The sequence below is a fragment of the Mesoplodon mirus genome (genome assembly GCF_964341445.2).
Source record: "Mesoplodon mirus genome assembly, chromosome: 2".
In the NCBI taxonomy this organism is placed as follows: Eukaryota; Metazoa; Chordata; class Mammalia; order Artiodactyla; family Ziphiidae; genus Mesoplodon; species Mesoplodon mirus.
Window position 1 is genome coordinate 127,690,777 of NC_138977.1, and position 17,640 is coordinate 127,708,416.

At 46.3% G+C, this 17,640-nt stretch overlaps 1 protein-coding gene across 2 annotated transcripts in view; it reads right to left on the reverse strand.

Moving 5' to 3' along the window:
- Positions 1-17,176, reverse strand: part of KIAA0232 — a 93,109-nt gene extending 75,933 nt beyond the window's left edge. For both annotated transcript variants that reach the window (XM_082611741.1, XM_082611742.1), the window contains exon 1: positions 17,027-17,176. The gene's annotated coding sequence lies outside the window, so the exon portion shown is untranslated. The remainder of the gene's footprint in view (positions 1-17,026) is intronic.
- Positions 17,177-17,640: the final 464 nt, after the last annotated feature.

Consider the following 17,640-nt stretch of genomic DNA (forward strand, 5'->3'; position numbering starts at 1 on the left):
GGCAAAGTCTTAACCACTGGACAGCCATGCACTCATATTTAACTGTTACCGTTCCTTCAATGTTCTGTCATTCTTTCCCTGAGATAATCTCACATCAATTAATTTCATTCTTCTGCGCTCACTACATCACCAATCCACTTCGCCTTGCTCTATACCTGAATCACCACTGTGTATCCTATTATGTTCCAGCAAAACCCCCTTTGTGTCCTTATGTCCTTGGGGGAGGGACGAAGATGAAGCACAGCAGAGCCAACACCACCCAGGCCTCCTACAAAGCTAGCTAACTAGTGCTCTGGCCTGATGGTTGCTCAGAATCATGAAACTCTGAGAACGTTAACTGAAATAGAAGGATGCCTCCCCAGGCATCTGTGATCTTTACTACAGGAGCAACTGAGGTTAGGAAGGGAGATAGTCACTATGAGGGTGAATTTTAGGTGTCAACTTGACTGGGCCACGGGTGCCCAGGTATTTGCTAAACGCTTTTCTGGGCTGTGTCTGTGAGGGTGTTTTCTAGGTGAGATTAGCATTTGAATTAGTAGACTAAGTAAAACACACAGGCCTCCCCGACATGGGTGAGCCTCACCCAGTCCACTGAAGGCCGGAGTAGAACAGAAGTCTGAGTAAGAAAAGAATTTTCTTTCTCTCTGCCCGTCCTTGAACTGGAATACTGGTCTTCTCCCGCCTTCAGACTGAACTGGAGGTACCCCATCAGCTCTCCGGGGTCTGGAACTACACCATCAGCTCTCCTGGGTCTGGACTTTTTTCTCCGGCTCCAAAATCACAAGAAACAGTTCCTTATCTCCCCACCCTCCACCCCACCCCTATCCTATTGGTTCTGCTTCTCTGGAGGACCCTGACTAACACAATCACTTAAGACAGAGTAGGCCTGTCTCTTTCATCTGTCTCCTAACGGAGCCTACTAGTGGTATTAACATTTGCTTTTATTACAGGTAAAACATCTATGCACATAACGCTTTTCAGTTATAAAACACAAAAAGGTAGTAAGTACCACCCAGCCTAGAACACATTACCGTTTATTTGTCCACCTCCCCACCCCGTCCCACCCCATCCCACTGCCTCCCCATCCAACAGTGGCTACTAACCTGTGTCATTTCTTTGTTTTAAAAGATAAAACTTGTCACAAATGCAGATTTGCTTAAACAATATATTTTTCAGTTGTATTTATTCTTGAGCTCTGTAAAAATGGTATTACAATGTATATAATCTCCTGGGACTTCCTTTTTTACTCAGCATATGTTTCCAAAATTCACTCATGTTGTATGCAGAAGTTTATTCACTTTTACTATTTTATAATACTCCATTGTATAAATACCATATTTCATTCCACCTCCTGTCAGTGAACATTTGAGTTCTTTCCAATTGCTATTATAAACACAACAGCTATGAACAGTCTGGTATATGGCTCTTGGTACACATTTCTCCTGCGGATATATACCCAAAAGTGGGACTGTCAAGTCATAGGATATATAGATGCTGAACTTTGCAACATAATGTAAAATTATTTCCCAAAGAGGTCATACCAGTACTGCACTCCAATCAGCAATGTATGTAAGTTATCCCTTAATCTACGTCCTCTCTAATACATGGTACTCAGAGGCATGAATTTTTGTCACTGTAGTGAATGTAAAAAAAGAAAAATACTTCATGGAGATTTAATTTGCATTTCCCTTATCATTGGTGACAAGCACCTTTTCGTACACTTATTGGCTATGATTCCTCGTTATCTGAACTACTTGTGCAGTTTTTACTCATTTTTCTGTTGAATTGTTTCTTTTTTGTGGCCTTCTAGAAGTTCTTCATATAATGGACACGAATCCCTCACCAGTTATATATGCCAGAAGTATTTTTCCCAGTGTGTGGCTCATCATTTTCTTTATGCTATCCTTTGATAAAAACTTCTAACTTTAATATGCTGAGTTTATCAATCTTCCCTTTTTATGGCTGGCACTTAGTGTGCCTTAAAGACTTTACTACTCGAAGTGTGGTGCATGCACCAGCAGCATCAGCATTCCCTGGGAGCTTGTTAGAAATGCAGACTCTGGGACTTTCCTGATGGCGCAGTGGACTGCACTCCCAATGCAGGGGGCCCGGGTTCGATCCCTGGTCAGGGAACTAGATCCCATGTGCATGCCGCAACTAAGAGTTCACATGCCACAACTAAGGAGCCCACCTGCCTCAACTAAGACCCGGTGCAACCAAAGAAATAAATAAAAAGATTTTAAAAAAGAAATGCAGACTCTAAGACGTCACTCCAGATTCACTGAATCAGAATCTGCATTTTATCATGTCCCCCAGATAACACATATACTTTGAAGTTTGAGAACACTGTCTTCAGATATCCTTCCTTACCTCAAGGTCAGAAAGATACTTGTCTGCATTTTCTTCTGAAAGTATTCAAGTTTCTCTTCTTGCATTTGTGGCAGACTGCAATACTATTGTTCCCAACTATCCTTTTCCTTCCCTTATCCATCCCTTTACCCAGCAGGTCTCTACTGTCACCACGGGACAGACTGGCAGTACCTCCCTGAAGCCTCAGTACATGCCCCTGCACTGCTCCCTGTGACTGGTCAGACGTAACATACACCAGGTCCAAAGAGATGCTTTAAAAGTGATCGTGGGGGCTTCCCCGGTGGCACAGTGGTTGAGAGTCCGCCTGCCGATGCAGGGGACACGGGTTCGTGCCCCGGTCCGGGAAGATCCCACATGCCGCGGAGCAGCTGGGCCCGTGAGCCATGGCCGCTGAGCCTGCGCGTCCGGAGCCTGTGCTCCCCAACGGGAGAGGCCACAGCGGTGAGAGGCCCGCGTAACGCAAAAAAAAAAAAAAAGTGATCATGGGATTCAGCCTGGCCTCTTCTGGTATCACAGAACAGCATGGGCCCCAGAATGAGAAGACACCTAAAACAGAGCCACAGCAGCCAATTCACAGCAGCCAGTGTGTGATGTGAACCAGGAAGAAATGTTTGGTGTTTAAGTCTAATTATGTTAAGTCTAAAATCTCATAAAATATTCAAGTCCTTAACCCGTCCACAAGTTACCTATATCTAGAATTAGTGAAGTAGAATTGTGAAGAAGGCATCTAATTTCATTTTTTTTCTACAAGGAAAACCAACTGTCCAGCATCACTTATGGACCAGCCCTCCACCCCCATCTGTAGCACCACTTCTCTCCCGTATCAAAGTCCCACATAGTCACAGGTCTTGTGCTCAGTATACTCATCCCACGCCAGCACCATGCTGTTTTCATCACTAGACCTTTCCATGAAGTCTCGAGATTTTCCTCCAGAGGTGTCTTCCCAATCTTGGCCTTTTGCTCTTTCTTATAATTTTAGAATCAGCCATCACATTCTATGAGAAACCCTACTGGGATTTTAACTGGAAACGCATTACATATACAGATCAATCTGAGGAGAACTGACTGCTTTGCAGTATTGAGCAAGGGCCATTTGTCCATTGAACTGGATCTCCTTTTATGTCCTTCAAATAAGTTTTAATTTTCAACACACAGACCGTGGCTATTAGATTTATTCCCAGATACTAGGTTACAGATTCTCTTAGGTCTTCTACACAATCATTGTCTGCGTATGACAACAGTTTTGTGTTCCCAGCATTCCAATCCCATTAACACTGTTCTCTCCTTGTGTGGGCTGGTGCTCAGGACCACGGTGAGTAGTAGTATCAGTGGGGCACCCTTTGTCTTGTACAAGATTATACAGGAAGTGTTTCCACACTTCCTCACTAAGACGGATGTCTCTCTAAGTTTTCTGTAGACATTCTTTATTAGTTAAGAACATTTCCTTCTACTTGATATTTGCTAAGATCACAGATATAGCTCAGTCACCTATATCTAGAATTAGTGAACAAAGATACTTTCTTCCTTATAACATAAGTGTGGTTTTCTTCCAGCAACAGCAGAAGCAGCTTACGTTTACTGAATCCTTACTATCTATGTGTTCCCTTTTTACAGATGATGAAAATGAAACTTAGGAAATTAATTTCCCCAAACAGCAAGAAAAGAGGAAGAGTTCGGATTTGAAAGCAGACTGAGCTAACACCAGGGTCAAACTCTTCACCACCACAGACCATCTGATAACAACTCGCAACAACCCAGAAGGATTCTTCTGGCCCCAAAGGGGACGACTTTAGCAGCAATGGTCTCATCTAACTCTGGCTTTCCAGGAATTACACACTTTGCTCTAATGGAGTCCAATATGACCACAGATTCTGTAAAGGGTCCTTCAAATCATCAAAGCAGGACAAATCAACAGCGGAAAGAGAGAAGTAGCATAAAATGAGATGAGAATTTAAATTCACATTAAATAGGTTTCACATTTTTGAGAATGAGCTATTGCTCTGAGGACCTCAATGTCACTGATAAATATTTGAAAATAGGCAGACAGATGGCTAAAGAAAACCAAGGAAGTCTCAACCACACCAAGAAAATAGCAGGTTAGCATCGATACCACGTGAAATAATGTAAGTTTAAGGACACCAGTCTGTCTAACCTGGGACAGAAAAGCTTACTGTACGCTGTAACTCTGTTTACCACCCAAGCCCACCCCTGCCACACATACATACGTATTACATACACAGTGGGGGGGGGGGTGAGGGGAGTCACAAAGGGGACAGACTTATCCTGTATTTCTCCAGAAGGCTAACCAATGAATCAAATCAAATCAATCAAAAATTTTCTAAGAAAAATACTGTCCAACTGTGGCAGACACTGTGATGTACCAGCCAGACCCACAACTGAAGGACACGTTGCCAGCTGCTGGGAGTGCTGTGCCAGCCCCTCAGGGACTGCCTCAGCTGCAGGGAGCTGTCCCTTCCAGCGTCCTGACCCTTCCCAGGACCGCCCCACATCTGATGACTGACTGTCGAGAGTACAGAGGTCCAACCTGGGGCAACTCTGAAGGGCTGTTCTAGCTCCACAGCTCCCCATGGCGGGTGCCAAGGCTGTGACTGGGCCTGCAAAGCAGCCCAGCTTCTCCCTTCCTTCTGCAGATTCTGCAGGTGTGGCCCCCAGGCGTACTTTTTTTTTTTTTTTTTTAAATATCTACTTCTTTATTTGGCTGTGCCGGGTCTTAGTTGCAGCATGCGGGATCTTTTGACCTTCGTTGCGGCATTCGGGTTCTTTAGTTGCGGCATGAGGGATCATTTAGTTGTGGCATGTGGGATCTAGTTCCCTGACCAGGGATCAAACCCAGGTCCCCTGCGTTGGCAGAACAGTACCTTAGCCACTGGACCACCAGGGAAGTCCCTCCCAGGGGTACTTCCTAATCAACATTCTGCATGCTAAACTGTCTGCAGCTGCTTTCCAGAGAACCCACCTACCAAAGAACTCATAAAGGAATCAACTGCCCCATCAGATTCATGACCCCCTTAATCATAGTTAAATATTAGAAACAACCACCATTTGGCGTATGTTTACTTTGTGCAAGACACAGTGGGGGACACAAGGCAGCTTAACCTGGAAGGTAATGGTGGCGTGTTGTCTAGTAATTTTAAAGCTAAGAGAATGTGATTTCAGCACATGCATGAAACGATCATACTCACACATCGTTTGCTCTGCAGAAAAACCAGAATTCACCATTCCACTCTATGTTTTATGTGTAAGAACATGAATATGCTTATCAAAGCTCTAGGCAACATAACCACTTTCAATTAGTAACTCTTCTTCATTCTCTTACAAGTGCTATTCATTTTCAATCTACCTCTGTTCAGGCCCTAATCCAATGACTGATGTCATTATAAGAAGAAGAATATGTGGACAAAGACACACAGAGAATGTCACACGAAGACAAAGGCAAAGACTGGACTGCTGTGCCTACAAACCAAGAAATTCCAAAGACTGCCAGTGACCACCGGAAGTTAGGAGAGGGACACAGAGCAGGTCCTCCCTCAGAACCTCCAGAAGGAACCAACCCTGCTGACAACATCTGGACTGCAGACTTCTGGCCTCCAGAACTGAGAGAGAACGTCTGTTGTTCTAAGCCACCTAGTTTGTGGCACTTTATTACAGCTGCGCCAGGAAACAACACAGCACCTCTGCAGCACTTCCTACCCCGCATATGACTGCAATTGCATTTATTCTCCCACAACTTTTACCTTGGCACAAAGTATATAGGGATGTGACAGCGGGGAGCATCGGAAGCGTGCCGTCTTCACGTTCAGAGATCGGTCTGCTAACCTAGTGTTGTGCAAACATTTCTCAAAGTAGCAGAACCCAGTACTACATCTGAGACAGGCTGAAGGGGCACAGGTGAGGGGGGGGCCTGGCCAAACACGCCTCCCTGTCGCCCCACCCTCTGCCTCATGCCCTAAGTACCTGGGCTCTCTAGAATTCTTTTATTCATCCGTTCATTCAATAAATCTTTGAGCACCTACTTTGTGCAGACACTGCTTTCACAGCATGAACAAACACTGAGCTAAACCAAACCTCCTCATTTTATGGATTAAGAAACTTAAACATGTATTCGGGGTCCCAGGTGAGTCAAGACCAGGGCCACTGTGGGCCTAGGTCTGAAACTGGTGCCCTTTCCATCACACCATCCACCCCTCATCTAACTTGTAGCTTTGCCATCAGATAATTTTAAAGAATCAAAGCCAAGCCTTCTTACTTTGCATTTAGCGTATCCTTTTAATCAGTTCCTGGTTCAGCCATTACTGCTCACTGTCCCCACAGGCCCAGAGGCATCTTGAGAAGCTGACAGACCTGACTCCCGAGCCAGAGAGAAAGGGAGACCAGCCCTGCCCCACCACAGCCGGTGCAGACGGCAGGGCGCGACCTGAGGCTTTTCAAGGTGACCGCCAGCCTGCCCTGGCAAGGCCCAAGCGAGTTCCACTCAGAGGAGCTGCAGGTTCCATGAGAGCTTCTATCGCATGGCTAGTGAAAAAACTTGGAAACACTGTTCTTAGATGTGCAAGTGTGTTTTTGGAAATAGGAGAATGAAATGCAGGGGGGAAAAGTATAAAATCTAAGGGCAAAAACATGTGCCTGACACACATACCAACAGAGTAAAAAGAAGCCCCTGAGCGGCACCGGAAGGTCCTCAGACGGCCTGTTGCCAGTGAAGGGCCAAGCCTGTTCCTCAGCTCTGGAGCGCTGTGCGCTGATCAGGCCAGAAGTGGACTGGGGCCGGGGCCGGGCAGGGAGGGGACACGTGCCAAATCATGTGACTACCACAACAGAACGAGCTGCATGTCAACCAGAAAACCCAATTGCAGGTCTAGATAATGATGGCCACGTGGAAGCTAGGTCCACTCCCCGGCTTAGAACTGGGAAAAGGAAGGTAAGAAATTCTCACAGTCGTTTCATCAAGGTAACGTTGCAAGATGAAAGAAAGCCCTGAGAGCGAGGCTTTCAAGGTCAGAGTCACTTGCCTGCATTAACTGTGTCCAATCTTCTAAATGTGGGCTTCTTCCTACTGCGTGGCTGCATCCACAGAGAGGCTACATTTTAACTCTGGATGAAAAGGCTGCATTCTTGTCCTGATGAGACTCACTTAAAAAACAAGAAACAGTATAGGGAAAAATCCCACTCTACAGACCACCTCCAAGACTTGTTCACTCCTAAAGCCACGGCCTTCAGTCACATGGTGGCAGGCCTAGTTGCTCTCTGGTACTTTTCTTTCGCTCAAGCTCTAGAGACCACAACTGTTACCACCCTCACTGCCCCGCCCTCTCAGCCCTTCCTCTGCAGGCCCCTCCTCTTCCCCAGCTCTCCGCCCAGGCCTCACACTTCTCTGTTTACATTCACTTCCTCCTTTGAAGCCATCCAACAGCAAAACCTGAGTCACGCCAATGTAATTTAAAAGTTTCTAGCAGCCATATTAAAAAAGAAAAACAGATGAAATTAATTTTCATAATATACTTTAACTCAATAGACCCAAAATATTATCACTCCAAATATAATCAAGGTAAAAGATCATTAATGAGCTATTTTACATTCTTTTTTCCCATACTAAGTCTTTGAAATCTGGTGTGTATGTGACACAGAACATCTCCAGTCAAACCAGCCTCATCTCACATGCTCAGAAGCCGCATGTGGCTCATGGCTACCTTACTGAACAGCACAGGCCTAGCTGATCTCCACTCCCATGATTGTAATCTCTACATCTGCCTAGAGATTACTCCAAACTTTCTCTCACCCCCGCTTCTCTCTCTTGAACCCAAAACTTACAGAGCCATCAAGCTACTAGACGGTGTCTGAGTGGCATCTCAACTTACAACATCTCTTAAAAAACACAAATGAAAACCCACAAATTCTTACCACCACCATCCTTGCCAGGACCTTCCCAGTGGCAGTCAAGGGCAACTCCGTGCTTCCACTGCTCAAGTCAAAAGCTCTGGCATCATCCTTGACTCCTCCTGTTTCTCTCACATTCCAATCCAACCCGTCAGCGAATCCTCTTGGTCCCACCTTCATGACGATGCATGATCGGGGTCTTCCACTTGCTCTGCCCTCGCCCTCAATAAGGCTCTGCTCCTCCGACAGCCCCACACCTTTCTCCCTTTTCCCCTCAGGTCTCAGCTCAAGTATCATCTTAACAGAGAGCCCTTTCCTGCCCACCCTAAACACAGAGCACCCCTCCAGCCTACTTCATTTTCCCTCTCAGCACGCATCTGCACTGCACCCGTGTACCCGTCTGCTCGCTTCCCCCACCCGCCCCAGCACTGAATGGTGTGGTGGCCATGGGCTGGTCAGGCGGACCCTCGAGACGCCCTGCCATGGGGAGCCCAGCTGACTGAGAGCCTCCACTTGCTACTACACGGTGGCAAAGACATCAGGCCACGTGTCCCTCAGGCTGCTCCCAGCAATGCTGACCAGGAGGGGGTACAGATCTGACCTGCCAAGCAGCAGCAGCCTGGCCAAGACTGTCTCCAAACTGCCCTGGCCTGACGCTGCTCTGGCCTGCCCTCCCCCATCTCTCCTCCCCCAGGATCACACCTGCACTCCTGCTCCCTCCCTCCCGCCCCGTGTAAGTCTCCTGTACGTCTAACCATCTTGGCATCTAGGCATAGGACACTGTGAGCAGACAAGTGCCGTGTGAACCAATGAATCTCTAGGAGGAGCCGGGCAGTGGGAAGGAAGTACGTTAACTTTAAGTTGCAAAGATAGAAGCTGGGGCTCCTGCTCTGCCATGTATTACGTGTAACCTTAGGGAAGTTTCTTGAGACCTCTGAGCTGCAGCTTCATCATCTGTAAAATAGACATAATACCTCCTCTCTCAAGAGCTGTCAGGAGGATTAAAGGAAACACTTTACCTAAGGTCCCTAACAAAAGGCCTCACATGTAGGAAGTGCTTTAACAAGCGTGAGCTCATTCTCCTCCTTACCCGTTTTCTAATAGCTACTTCTAAGAATCCCTTACCTTTCCCCTTCACCACAAACTCTGACCACTTTTAAACTAAATAACGCCCCCAAATAACCCTAAATACCCACAGGACTACTTCAGAAAAGAAAATGTCCAGCCTAATGTCTAAAATTATTAAATCTAATAAAGCCGCCAAGAAAATTTTCAATATGATCAATGATAATTTAGAGAAGTTAGAAACTTGTTCGTCAGTTTTTGTTTTGTTTTGTTTTAGGCTGCCTAGGTTAAGGAGGTTTCTCACAAAAGTTCACCAAAACATTATATATAAAAACGTTTACTGTGTTACAATAACAACATGGAAACCCACTCCATCAACTAATCAAATAAATTCTGGTGCATTCATACCACAGAATACTGGGCACATTAAAAAAAAACAGTGGCACTTCCCTGGTGGTGCAGTGGTTAAGAGCCTGTCTGCCAATGCACGAGACACGGGTTCGAGCCCTGGTCCGGGAGGATCCCACATGCCGCGGAGCAACTAAGCCCGTGCGCCACAACTACTGAGCCTGCGCTCTAGAGCCCGTGAGCCACAACTACTGAAGCCCATGAGCCTGGAGCCCGTGCTCCACAACAAGAGAGGCCGCTGCAGTGAGAGGCCCATGCCCTGCAATGAAGAGCGGCCCCCGCTTGCTGCAACTGGAGAAAGCCCACGCACAGCAACGAAGACCCAACACAGCCAAAAATAAATTTTAAAAAAACAGTGAAGTAGATCTGTACACGAGGTAGGTCTGTACATGCTGATATGGAAAGTGCTCCAAGATAACAAAGTTTAGTGTTTGTTTAAACGAAGAACACTCTCTACCATAACTCCAATTTTAAAAGTACAGGCATAATCTTTTTTCTATGACATCCGAGAAGCTTATCAGTGATTTTTCAAAATGAGTACAGGATGGGAAGGGGAGTGGAAGAGAAGACTTACTATTCATCTTATAACTTACTGCTTTTTTAGATTTAACATGAACTCTTTAAAAAATAAATAGGCTTTATAAAAGTTACTTATATTCAAAACAATGTTTTGGTAAATCATACAAAACATATTTTGATAGTTTTAAATTGAGCTTTACATCTTATAAAAACAAGAAACTCCTTCCATGGCACCAGCAAAAAACTATTAACAATACAATCAGTAATAATTATCTATGGTGGTAATCAAAGGAAGCAGTGGCAAAAACAACAACCAAAAAAAGGACCAAAAATGTGTCTATTCAATTTCAACTTTCTCGTGATCACTCTGTAATGTATAAAAATAACTGAATCACTATGTTGTGTAGCAAAACTCATATAATATTGTAAGTCAATTATACTTCAATAAAAAAAATTTGTTTCAACTTTCTCACCATTAAAATCTTCAGGGAAGACGCTAACAAGGAGCTAAATGTTAATCAGACCCAAGAAAAAGCTAGTTACTGAAGAAAAAAAGTAAAGAGCTTGAATAAATCCCCAAACCGGGTAAACAATTTTGAAATAGTTATGTACTGGCTATTAAGATTCCACAGGTACTTTGGAAAATGTAGTTGAGCTAGAAACAAACTCCTGGCTGAAAGGGAAAATAAATCAATAAATCCCTCCCCACTTTCTACCTCCTCCTGTTACTGAGGTAACAACCACATTACCAAAAAAGAAATTTGAAAACGTGCTGAGGCCCATTTCTTTACATTTATTTCTCTCCATGTGTGACTGACTCATCTGACATCAGTGTGTGCTGAGTGACCACTCCCTGCGCCAGGCACCATAAAGACTATAGACACACAGTGCCTAGGTTCGCTTCCCGTCACCAGAGAACCACATACGTGTACAGACGTGTACACACACACACACAACCTGCATTCACAGAACTCACATTCCTTCATCACTCTAGCTAGGAACACACACACATTCTCAAGCATTTTTGCAATTATTAATCTTCTAACTGTCCTACTGCTTTTATTTCTAATTGATACTAATTCATCCACTGGGATAGGCCTATCATCCCCAATTCTTTGGGGCAGGTTTTAAGAGAGATTTATTAGGAATATAATAATTCCTAATAATATAATAGGAATATAATATTTCCAATGATTTTTTAAAAGCTCATAATCGTCAATATAGTCAACGTAAGTTAAATAGCAGTTAATACATATTCTTATGTTGTTGCAAGTAGGGAATTCCATATTTTGTTAGAACCAGAGATACCACTTTTTAAGGTTTCTGGATACAACCTGTCAATCAGTAACACATATAAACTTAAAAATAGTATCTAAATATTCAATTAAAAGTTTCAAAATGATAGCTGGTTTTCCTCCCCTAGCTTCTCCCTGTCTAGTCACAGGGCAAGACTGCTGAGCAGACAAAGGAAAAGCTAGAAAACTACGGAGAAAGCCTAGTGGCAAGAAAAAGCTTTGGAGATGACTTCAAAAACAAAATTTCAACAGTCATTCCAAATACTAAATAAGAAGATTCTACTGCTTAATATATAATTACAAGATATAAGGTTAAAACGAAAGCATGTGCTTTACAGAAATATAACATATAGTATAACAACTGACAATCCATTTTCCACTTTCTTAAGCTACTGCAAAAAACCTGGCTCACTTACAGAAAGGTTTCCCGTCTTCAGAATAATTTAGGACCACCATCATGAATCTGCTTATGCAAAAGCTCCCTCCAACCAAATACTCACTTTTCTGCTAATTCCCAAAACTAACGAAAAAGTGAAGATGGAGAGACCAGATGATTTTTTTTCCCTTTACACAGAAGCCAGAAATAAATCTGTGAACACTGTTACAGTAACCAGCATATACAATCAATCAACATACCGTGCTAACACATATATATGGAATCTAAAAAAAAAAAAAAAAAAAAAAAGGTTCTGAAGAACCTAGGGGCAGGACAGGAATAAAGATGCAAAGGTAGGGAATGGACATGAGGACATGGGGAGGGGGAAGGGTAGGCTGGGATGAAGTGAGAGAGTGGCATGGACTTATATATACTACCAAATGTAAAATAGCTAGCTAGTGGGAAGCAGCCTCAGAGCACAGCGAGATCAGCTCGATGCTCTGTGTGACCACCTAGAGGGGTGGGATAGGGAGGGTGGGAGGGAGACCCAAGAGGGAAGAGATATGGGGACATATGTATATGTATAACTGATTCACTTTGTTATAAAGCAGAAACTAACACACCATTGTAAAGCAATTATACTCCATAAAGATGTTTAAAAAAAAAATCAACACACCCAACCACTAGTGTTCTCTACACCTGCTCCAACTAACAGCTAAAAGCTGCCACTTACTGGGCACTTACTACGTGCTGGGCCCTGTTCTGAGTATGCCGTGTGGATTCATGAAGCTCTCACATAAAGCCATTCCAACCCCACTCCCCCTCTGCTAAATTCAGAGAATGTAGAGTGACTGAGTTAACTCAATCAAGCATTTAAATCAACAAGTACTATGTGAAAGACTACATTACACACTAGAGGGAACCGGCAATGGATAAGATTTTCCCCTCTTCCCTTAACGAGTCTGTAATCCATGTAAAGAATAAACTAAAAAGCCAAAAAGAAAAAATAGCTGAGTGGAAGTATCCTCAAGCACTGTGTGGAAGAATAATGAAGAGTTAGTTCTGAAAATCAGGAGAAGCTTCTTTCATAGAAGTAGAAGCATTTAAGCCAAGCCTTCATTCAGTATTAAGGATTTTGATAAGAAGAAAAAGGCAGAAAGTACATTCAAGAGTAAAGAAGTCAGACCAACAACCACGAAAGCGGCCAGAGGTCTAGTGTTGAAATACCAGGTAACAAGAGAGATGCAGTAAAATATGAAGCTAAAAGTTAGAATGAGGCCAGATGGCACAGTCCTTAGAATGCTTTCCTAACCCCTTAACACTAATTCTCAACCGGCCAGGTGGTGATGCCTCCAAGGTGAAAATCTTTGTAGGAGTAAGCCTACTGGACAGCACTAGGTCATAACCCCAGGTGTGATGGAAGGGGGGGGGGGGTGCGGGATGTCAAGAACCGCTGGTATATACCTGGGGGGCAGGGCATGATACGATTTGATTTACATATTGAATAATTCTGGGAACAGAACACAGGAGGACTAGAGAGACTAGATACAGGGAGGCCAGTCAGCAGGCCTACAGGAACAACCCCCATAAGAACTGACAAGAGCCAGGGAGGGCAGGGACAGGGGAACTGTGGAGAAAAACAAAAGCAAAAACAAAAAGGTTGATGGAAAAGACACATGGAGGCAGACCTGGTAAAAATCTGGTCAAGAAAAGGAAGCCTCAAAAAGTTTCCAGCCTGGGTGACAAGGAAGACCAATGTGCTGTGAAGTAATATCATCTTATTACCTTTATCTGAACAAGGGCATGCAGTACACAAAGAATAGCCACTCTACGTGACACCGCAAAGCATTTCACAAAATAAAGAATCTGAAGTTCCAGAGAGATTTAACCGACTTGCCCACGGTGACCCAGGGGTGAGGAGATGGGCCAACACACAAACCTGAGTCTTTCGAATCCAGGTCTAATGCACTTAAAATAAGCGCCCTCAAAAGCAGTTTACTTTTTATGAGTATAATAAATCTCCAAAAAAGTTTCAAACAAAAAGCATGTAATCTGCTGAGAGTGCAATTACATTTTAAAGGTAAGGAATATTTTAAAACGTATGCTCTGATCCCCTCTCCCAAGAGACAGGGTGCAGTGACTTCAGTCAGCACTGCTGGTTCATGGACCCTGAAAGTTTCCACACACATGGGAGAGGTGGTTGTTTGTACTTTGTATAAAAATACCACTTGGTATTTTGTGAGAGATTAAAAATAATTGAAAAGAAATATGCTAAGTATTAACCATCTTCAATATAATAAAACCTCATTCCCAGTGCTGTGGCTGGTACTGATGTTTGTTATTAAAATCGTTTATAATAATAATAATGTCCTCCATAAGGTGGATTACAGACTTTGACTTTATTTAGCAAACATTTGAACATTTTAATGGTTAAACCCCTGAGCAAGGTGTTGGGGATAAAATAATGACAGGGTCACCACAGCCAGAGTATTACATACACAACACGTGATACAGGCAATAACGAAAGTAAAAATAGAAGATTATGACTGCAGAAATGAATAATTCACTTTGACAGGATTTCCAAAGGGCTCCAGAGAGGACATAAAATCAGATGTGGACTTTTAAAAAGTGGAGTGGGTGGAAGTAAGATGGGGCATTCCAGTCAGAGAAAAAGATATAAGGGAAAAAGGGATGAAGCAGCGTGGCCTGTTCAGAGAACCAAGAGTAGTCTCATTTGGCGGGTCAGTGTGGAAGGGGAACTGAAAAGACAGGTAAAGTTCAGAGATGACCAGGGCCAGACTGTGAGGGGCCTTGAATGTGCTGCTGCTGAGTCTGGTTCTGGCCTCCAAACAACAGGCGGTCAGTCCTTAGAAGCCTTCTGAGCCAGAGGCTGACAAGATGCAATCTGGATTTAGGAAAGATGACCTGACAGCCAAGCAAAGTGCAGACAGGAAGGGACGGGGAGGGGCCTAAGAAAGCTTTAAGCCAAGAGAGGAATCTGAAGCTTCCACACGCTAGCACTACCTAGTCTTTTAAAAGGGACTGAACGTTGGCATAACAATTTCACATCTCCCCTCACTTGATCATTCCAACCATGCCACGAGACAGTTATCATCACTCTTCCCATTGTAGAGAGGAGAAAACTGGCCCAGAGGCCATGAACTGCTCCAAGTCAAATGCTTCTGAAACAGGGAGAACAACCCAGGCTCAGTACTTTCCACACAATGCAAAATAAAAACAACCCTACTGCTTTTGAAAAGTGCTACTATAAAATAAAGCACAGAGTGATCTATGGTATCGTTAAAGAAGCGCTAAAAATCCATTTAATTTTCTTAAATGTTTGCAACTTGTGTAACAAATAAGCTAACTGCCCTTAAAATAGTTACAGATTTGCCTTATGTTGATGCCATGGTAAAGACTGGTACTTTTCTTTAAAAACAAAACACTTGTACCTCTAATTCTACTTTCTACAAAGTTAAATATTGAAGAGTGATATTCTCTCCTTCCTTCAATGTTTCAGTGGCCAAACTGGCAGTTCATTGATGACACAGGCTTATATAAAAACCGTAATATATGTGCCCAAACTGAAGCAGTAAATATTTTTTGAATTATTAAAAATTCATTATTTATCAAGTACAACAACTTAATATAGAACATTGCGAGAAGCTTACCTATAGGTATGCAAAGGCACAATTTCAGAAATAATTTTTGCTACCAAGAAATGTCATAAAGATCCTGAGAACCATTTATGAGTGGATCAATCCAAAATAACCGATGAGAGAATATTTGACCTTCAGGCTGCAAAGTGATAGATTCCCGCCCCCGACCACCGCCACGTCGGATTCGAAGTCTATGAAATGGTCAAGGTGCTCTGGCCCCGGTCTTATTGCACAGGAGAAACCTACCTTAGGGATTAGGGATTTGATTGTATAGTTAGTTTTATCCACGGCATCACCTATTATCAAAACTGCTTGCCCCGACCTCTTCACCAATCTCCTACCACTGTTTTTTGTAAACAAGCAAAGACCCAGACATGTAAAGCTCAATCTTAGGAACCTGGCCGAAGTAGCCGACCTAGATATCCAAGAATCCAACCCAGATATTTATTAGCAGAAACCACATCTAGTTAAACCATTCCAAAGAACCACATGTCCCCCTACCCGCTTAATCTCCTACACTTTGTACTAGGTGAGGTCTCCATTGCTTGTCTATGGAGGGCAAAAAGTGAAAGGTGGCGAAAGTGAAATCAAAACCGGCTTCTGCCAGGATTTGGGGCGGGGGGGGTCCGCCACCAGCAGTTCGGCAGGCCCGTTCAACTGCGCACCGCCCGCTAAATCCTGGGGCTGCAGGCATTTCCCTCGCGACCAGCCGTTCCTCGGGCACGGAGGAGCGCAGAGCTCCGAGGGGCTGCGGGGAACGCGTGTGCTTGGAGCCTGCCCGAGCAGGCTCAGGCCCTCCCGCGCCGCGGCCGCGGGTGACTTTGCGGGCCCGTCCCTCCCGCGGGCGGCCGTAACCTTCGCCGAACCTTGCGCCTCAGGGCCCGCCCCACCGGCAGGGCCCGCCCCGCGCGCGCAGCGCCACAGGCCCGCGCGCCCGTCCGTCCGTGCCGCCCCGCCCCTCCCCTCCCCCGCCGGCGGCTTCCCTTCCCGGGCCCCTAAAGGACAATGCAGGAGGGGAGGGGGCGGAGGGACGCAGCTGGGCGAGGGCAGCGCCGCGAGCGCCCACCCGCCGGCCGGCCGGCCGCTCCGGGTGTCCCGCAGCCACCGCACTCTGGGCGCCGCACCCCGGCCGCACGTCCGCTCCCCGCCTCGCCGCGCCTCCCCCCAGAGAACCGCTCCCAGCGCGGCGACACCCGCCCATTGTGCGGACTCATCGTCCGCCCCGTGCGCCGGCGCCCGGCTCCCCAGGGCTGGGGTCCCCGGGCCGGCAGTCCACCGCATGCCCAGGGTCCGGCCGGGGTCCTCGCGGAGCCCGCGGCCCGGCGGGGCGGCCCGGCCTCCCTCTGGCCGGTCCCGGAGACCCTCGGCCGCGGTGGCGGCCCGCCCCAGCCGCCCGAGGGGCCGCGGCCCGCTCAGCCCGCCCAGCCCACCCGCGGTACCTGCCGAGCGGCCGGGCGTCGCGGCGGCTAGCGGGGGCGCCTCCTCGCTCCGAGGGCTCCGATCGGCTGCCGAGCGCCGGGCAGCCCTGGCCTGCGCCTTACGTAAAGCGGCAGCGGCTCCGGCGCCACTCGGCGGAGGGCGGGAGGCGGCGCACCGCGGCCGCTCCGCTCCGTTACCCGGCAACTGGCCTCAGCGCCCAGCCAACCGGGCGCGCTCCATATCCTTCCGCCCAGGAGCCGGGATTACATCAGCGCCACCGCCCCGCCCCGGCCCCGCCCCTCCGGCCGGCGCTGGGCTTCCCGACGCGGGCGGGCGAGCAGAGGGCCTTGGAACCTGGCGGAGCCCTGCTGCAACCTGTGGGCGCTGGGAGTCGCCGGGAGGTTGGAGGACAGGAGGCAGGAGCCCACCCGGTGTGCGGGGCGTAGGAGCGGAGACGCCCCCTGCGGAGGGGCGAGTGGGGCTCCTGAACTCCGCCGTCGCCCCTCCCCGCCTTCGGGCTGCCTCGGTCCCCGCCTTCCCGGCACACGCTCCACCTGTCTGAGGCCCCCTCCTCGCCGCGTCCTGGGATGGCTGGAGTGGGCGGTTTAAAATACAGGCTTAAAAAAAAAAATTT